Raw genomic sequence first — 6,902 nt, forward strand, 5'->3', positions numbered from 1 at the left:
ACACACGATCATGCAGTAGGGATACATGTACAAAGATGTTCACTGCAGCATCGTTTAAAGAGGTTTTTAAAAATCTAAATGTCCAAGAACAAGGGAGAGGTTAAAATTATGGTACAATTGGAACCAATATTTCTTCTAAGGGCCAATTTTTATATTAAACTCAGAGGAGGGAAACATGTAGTAGATTTAGTGAGGAGATTTTCTGAAAAGACACTGCAATTAAATGTCCAAAACTATCGGTGTTTAATCACTGACCTGATGCCTCCATCTGCAATAGGGTGATTGAGAAAAAAGATCAGTATCCAAACGGAAGCCACCATTACACCGAAATAAAATCATCTCAGTGATTAAATGCTTTTTCAACAGACATAGGTTTTGCTGAAAGTATTTCAGGAACATTTGCAAAGTATTGGAAGTTTGGGCAGAAACTGGTGTGAGACAATGGCACAAAGTTTATGCTTTCTCCAAGAAAGGACATTCTGTAGCCAGCACTTTTACCTTAGCTATAACACTGGAAACTTTCTATGTCATTGACCCTTAATTCTATGTCATTGACCCCTTGCTCCTGGTTATAGTATAACCAAATATCTTCTTCAGTCTCTGACTAAATCAAAGTCCAAGAGTAGAATAAAGCCAAAGTCTATCAGCCTTTCATTTTAATCATATGAGGTACTTGAAGTTTAATCATTCCCCTGCACAGAACACTGAATAGTTTTATCCTGAAGAAAGGTGCTCAATAATCTGTTCGAGAAATGTCTAACAACTTGGTCAATAAGCATTGTGTGTTACTTTGTCTGAATTTTGTGGTTCTCACCTTCACAAGCAGGTAAGCATTCTTTCAGGAAACTAAGTAGAATATAGTTGAGAACTCTTGAGACTGCTTAGTTAGGACTATAGTTAAAGTTTTATCACCATCTTGCTGTCAGGGGAAAGGCCTCTGGTAGTCCCAGTTTGGAGAAGGCAATGGCAGCCCACTCCAGTACTCTTGCCTGGAGAATCCCATGGATGGAGGAGCCTGGTAGGCTGCAGTCTATGGGGTCGCTAAGAGTCGGACGCAACTGAGTGACTTCATTTTCACTTTCATGCACTGGAGAAGAAAATGGTAATCCACTCCAGTGTTCTTGCCTGGAGAATCCCAGGGACGGGGGAGCCTGGTGGGCTGCTGTCTATGGGGTCGCACAGAGCCGGACATGACTGCAGTGACTTAGCAGCAGCAATCTCAGTTTAGAGGTGTACTTTCGGTGAGTAATCAGATAATCATTGTGAAACTAGATTTAAAACCAAAACCAAAACCAAAACCATGTTCAATTAGAAAGTCACTAAGACTTTTGACTGATGTCAATTGTGTGGGTAACTGACTAGGGTTTCCAGAATAAGTCTTAATCCCCCTAAGTTTATCAGAAAAATTTCTAATTTTTTTAATCAGAAAATTTAATTTATTTCCAGAAGGAAGTTATGAATTAAATCATTCAAAAAGAAAAAAATTCTATCCTGGACCATATTTGGGACAATTTTTCTCTTGCACAACTCCTCCTTTGGGCTCAGATAAGTTTTAAAGATCTGCCTTGGTTAAAAAAAAAAAGACTCTATGTCCATTAAGTTTCTTATCTAGTTGATCACTTTTTACTTTTTTGAGAAAATGGAGGCAAGTAGTCATATAAAAACATAATCATTGATGGAAATATTTGTATCCACATTAATATTATTCTTTTAAACCAGCTTCCTATCGTTGGAAGGAATTTTTTATTTTTTTTTCTTGAAATGTAGTTGATTTACAATGTTGTGTTAATTTCTGCTGTATCGCAAAGCGATTATATATATATGTTATTTTTCATACTTTTTCCATTATAGCTTATCACAGAGTACTGAATATAGTTCCTTGTGCTTATGCCGTAGGACCTCATTGCTTCCATCATGTAACACTAGTATGCAGCTGATAACCCTAAACTCCCTCTTGACCCCTCCCCCAAACCTCTACCCCGCTTGGGAATCCAAGTGTCCTTTATGTCTGTGAGGCTGTTTCTGTTTCACAGATCAGTTCATCTGGGTCATATATTAGATCCCACATATAAGTGATATTATACGATATTTGTCTCTCTCTCTCTCTGACTTACTTCACTTACTGTGAAAATCTCTAGGTCCATCCATATTGTTGCAAATGGATGCAACATCCATTTAGTTCTTTTTCATGGCTGAACAGTTTTCCATTATATATTTGTATCACATTTTCCTTATCCATTCCTCTGTTTGTTGGCAGACACTTAAATTGCTTCCACATTTTGGCTATTGTTCATAGTGCTTCTACGAACATAGGGGTTCGCATATCTTTTTGAATTCTAATTTTATCTGGGTATATAGATATGCCCAGGAGTGGGATTGCTGGATAATATGGAAACTCTATTTTTAAATTTTTGAAGAATTTGCACTGTTTCCATAATGACTGCACCAACAGTGTAGGAGGGTTGAGAGGAATTTCTAAACAAATATGGTATGGTGTTTCATTCAGTCTGGTGGTAGCTGTCTAATGCAGTTTATGAACCTGAATTACCTAAGTATTATTCTACGTGTCATGTTTTAAATCAGGAGTGCAACAAGAGGTATCTATAAATGGGCAAAGCCTCCTCGCTGAGTGGTCAACAAAATCAGAGCCATAAGATTAGAAGCAGAAAGTTAACTTTTGCCTGTAAATGGTTACAAAGCTGTAGAGTTGAGTTTCCGTTTCTTCCACCAGAAGTGCTTGATACTGACCTTCTCAGTGTGTTTGCTCTGAAAACAGAAACCAAGCACCCTCTAATTCCCCTCGCCAGGTTTGGTCATCAGTTTCCACATCTCTTTTGCAGCCCAAGTTCCTCAATGTTTCTGGCCTGCCTAGTAGTGGCAGCCTGTATGACATGTAAGTTTGTGACTCTGTAAGTCATTTTCCCAAAAGGTTTTGTAGCATCATTTCCGTATATAAAATGCAGTGCTTGTTTCTTATCCATGGGAAGCTTTAAAACTCATAAAAAGACATTAATCTCTAAATATGACTCTCCTGACTGGATTTACATGTGTGGATCTTCCAATCATACTTTGGTGAGAAGGAGAACCAATTCTAATTGAACTTACGACGGGAAAGCAAGGGCCTTCCAGACGTCTCTTCTGGATGGTGCTGCAGAGAAGGACACTTTGTACATCCAGTCTCTAATACAGTGTGATGGTGGGGCACGTATTCTGAGGCAACCAGTCCCTGGCTTCTGAAAACTGGATGATCTGAAGTATACAATATTATTTCTTTCATGAATTTTGATGGGTCAAAATAGGAATAGGATTTATCTGGGAAGTAATTAAAATGTTCTAAAATTGACTGAAATAAAACACAAGCTTATAGAAGGATTCACAAAACTAATAATCAGGGAGATTTAGGGTAATAGTTCCTTTAACTATGTATGTTAAGGGAGAGCATTCCTGGACTTCCTGGTTAGTCCAGTCGTTGACTGTGTTCCTAATGCAGGGAGCACAGATTCCAGCTCTGTTCAGAGAATTAAGATCCTGCATGGTGCAATCTGAAAAACAAATGAGTATATCTTTCAGTTTGAACAGTTAAAGCCTGCTAAACTGAAGGTTAGAGATGCAATAAAAATGCCCTTAATCGTCATATGTATAGCAGAGTACAGAACAGCAACATTCCAAGACAATGCCATCCACATTCCATCACTGGTTTCATTCAGTCCTACATGATGAATTCTCTGTAGGCAACTATGGGATCAGCTGTCCAAATTTACAGATTTATCTGCTTCTAGATAAAGGAGTTTCAGAAGTTTTGATATTTAAGTGCTCTGGTACATCCTGCCAGGCAAAGTCAACTCACACCAAAAGGCCAGACCTCATGAGTTAATGCTCTGTAGTATTAATAGTTAAAATTGCTGGCACACCATTGTACACTGCTGGTGGGAATATAAAACAGTGCAGCTACTTTAGGAGACATCTGACAGTTCTTCTAAAAGAAGACTGTGAAACTATCATATGACCCAGCAGTTCCACTCCTAGGTCTGTACCCAAGAAAACTGAAAACATACGTTCACACCAAAATTCGCACATAAATGTTCACAGCAGTATTATTCGTAATAATTAACAAGTAGAAACAACCCAAATGTCCCCCAGCTGATGAATGAGTGAGCAATGGAATATTCACCAGCTATTAAAAGCAATGAAGTACTGATACTTACAACAGATGAACCTTTAAAACTATGTAGTGAAAGAAGCCAGTCACACAAGACTATATCTGATATGACTCCATTTACATGAAATGTCCAGAACAGGCAAATAATGGAGACAGGAAATCAATTAGTGGTTGCCTAGGGGCAGTGGAGGGGTTGAATAGGGGTAATGGAATAGGATTTATATAGGAAGTAACTAAAATGTTCTAAAAGTGACTGAAGTAGTTGGTGCACAACTCTGTAAATATACCAAAAGCCACCAACTTGTACACTTTAAATGAGTGAATTCAATAATATGTGAATTATATCTCAACAAAACTGTTAAAAATAATGAGTATCTGATACAGTCCTTGGGCTTCCCTTTGTGGCTCAGTGGTAACGAATCTGCCTGCCAATGCAGGAGACACAGGTTCGAACCCTGGGTTGGGAGGATCCTCTGAGAAGGAAATGGCAACCCACTGCAGTATTCTTGCCTGGAGAATCCCATGGACAGAGGAGCCTAGTGGGCTACAGTCCATGGGTCGCAACGAGTCAGACACAACTTAGCAACTGAGCACATATGCATGATACAGTCCTTACGACCAAGGTTGTAAGATTTTCCTTTGACATTTCTTGCAGAAGATCTCTGACTTATGTACAAGGGCATTTAGAGAAATGTGAAGAGAGAGCAAAACCCACATGTTGATGACAAGCCTACATATTAATAGCTCTGCTTTCACTTATTATTACAGTGTCAACTAAATACATCAGAACGAAAGAGAATGGAATTCCCTACTGGAGAGTAGGACAGAAGCAAGGGGCTTTCCCATAACTCTTACATAAAGACTTAATTGATCATCAGTCCCAGCAGGAAAGATGTATTAGACAGCGAAGGCTTTGACAGATCTCCAGGATATGACCCTCTGACTGTAAAGTGTAGAGTGGATATCACAATCACCTCCAACTGACAAAGTTATTATCATTCTAAGAGAAACCTTCGTAGAAATAAATTTATTGACAACCTTTATTCATGAACAGAAATATGCTACTATCCAACACAGGCTCTGTAATAATATAGCCACAGTGATACTTTACCTGTAGAAACTAATAGGGTAGTAGCTTGTGCTTCTCTTTTTAATTAGGCAGCTTTCTCCATATTCTGAATCCAATAAATAGAGAAGCATGCTATTGAGGTAACGGAAAACTATGGAGTGTAACTCCATATGCAACTGATTTCTAGCATCTCTCTTCTCTGTGAGTGATATCTGAGGGTAAAAGGTGAAAGAGGCTTTGGTGCTGTCTGGTAGCTGTCTAGGAAGTAAAAAAGATGGGTTTGGGTGTAAAATCAGGCTAGCTATTTTATTACTTCAGATGAGGGGCCCAATTTCAGGGAAGAGCAATGTCAAAAAGAACCCAGGTGTCCAAGAACAAGAAATGGCCATTGCTTTAGTTATTTTACTAACCAGAGTTTTGCAATGCTTTAAACATTACAGCAGAAGGCAACACAACAAACAGGAATTCCAGCAGCTCAAGAAGCAAGGAATCTTTACAGTTCTGTTTGTTTGCTTACAGTCATTCATAGATTTTATATTCCCAAAAGTTTCGTGAAAGTTAATAGACTCCTTTAGGATTTCCCCAGTGGTGCGGTAGATGGGAATCCTCCTGCCGATGCAGGGGACACAGGTTTGATCCTGGGTCCAGGCAGATTCCACATGCCATGGAACAACTAAGCCTGCGTGCCTAGAGTCCATGCTGTGTAACAAGAGAAGCTACCACAATCAGAGGCCTGATCAGGGCAACTAAAGTGTAGCCCCTGCTTGCTGCAACTAGAAAAAGGGCAGAAACAAAGGAACAAATTCTCCAAGCCAGGCTTCAACAGAACATGAACCAAGAACTTCCAGATGTTCAAGCTGGATTTAGAAAAGGCAGAGGAACCAGAGATCAAATTGACAACATCTGTTGGAGCGTAGAAAAAGCAAGAGAGTTCCAGAAAAACACCTACTTCTGCTTTATTGACTATGCTAAAGCCTTTGACTGAGTGGATCACAATAAACTGTGGAAAATTCTTAAAGAGATGGGAATACCAGACCACTTGACCTGCCTCCTGAGAAATCTGTATGCAGGTCAACAAGTAACAGTTAGAACTGGACATGGGACAACAGACTGATTCCTAATCGGGAAAGGAGTACATCAAGGCTGTACATTGTCACCCTGCTTATTTAACTTATATGCAGAGTACATCATGAGAAATGCTGGGCTGGATGAAGCACAAGCTGGAATTGGGATTGCCGGGAGAAATATCAATAACTTCAGATGTGCAGATGACAGCATCCTATGCCAGAAAGTGAAGAAGAACTAAAGAGCCTCTTGATGAAAGTGAAAGAGGAGAGTGAAAAAGTTCGCTTAAAACTCAGCATTCAAAAAACGATCATGGCATCTAGTCCCATCACTTCATGGCAAATAGATGGGGAAACAGTGGGAACAGTGAGAGAGTTTATTTTCAGGGGCTCCAAAATCACTGCAGATGGTGACTGCAGCCACGAAATTAAAAGATGCTTGCTCCTTAGAAGAAAAGCTATGACAAACTTAGACAGCATATTAAAAGCAGAGACATTACTTTGTCAACAAAGGTCTGTCTAGTCAAAGCCATGGTTTTCCCAGTAGTCATGTATGGATGTGAGAGCTGGACTATAAAGAAAGCTGAGCACTGAAGAATTGATGCTTTTG

General features: G+C 39.3%; 1 protein-coding gene across 2 annotated transcripts in view; it reads left to right on the forward strand.

Annotated features, from left to right (window-relative positions):
• Nucleotides 1-673: 673 nt before the first annotated feature.
• MTFMT (mitochondrial methionyl-tRNA formyltransferase) overlaps nucleotides 674-6,902 on the forward strand; it is a 41,481-nt gene continuing 35,252 nt past the window's right edge. Inside the window, exon 1 of one of the 2 annotated variants that reach the window (XM_010834569.1) lies at nucleotides 674-826. The gene's annotated coding sequence lies outside the window, so the exon portion shown is untranslated. Of the gene's footprint in view, nucleotides 827-1,145; nucleotides 1,242-6,902 lie in introns of those variants that run through there. The other variant, XM_010834570.1, reaches the window with a different exon arrangement.

The sequence above is a fragment of the Bison bison genome, unplaced genomic scaffold (assembly GCF_000754665.1).
Source record: "Bison bison bison isolate TAMUID 2011002044 unplaced genomic scaffold, Bison_UMD1.0 scf7180017864034, whole genome shotgun sequence".
In the NCBI taxonomy this organism is placed as follows: domain Eukaryota; kingdom Metazoa; phylum Chordata; class Mammalia; order Artiodactyla; family Bovidae; genus Bison; species Bison bison.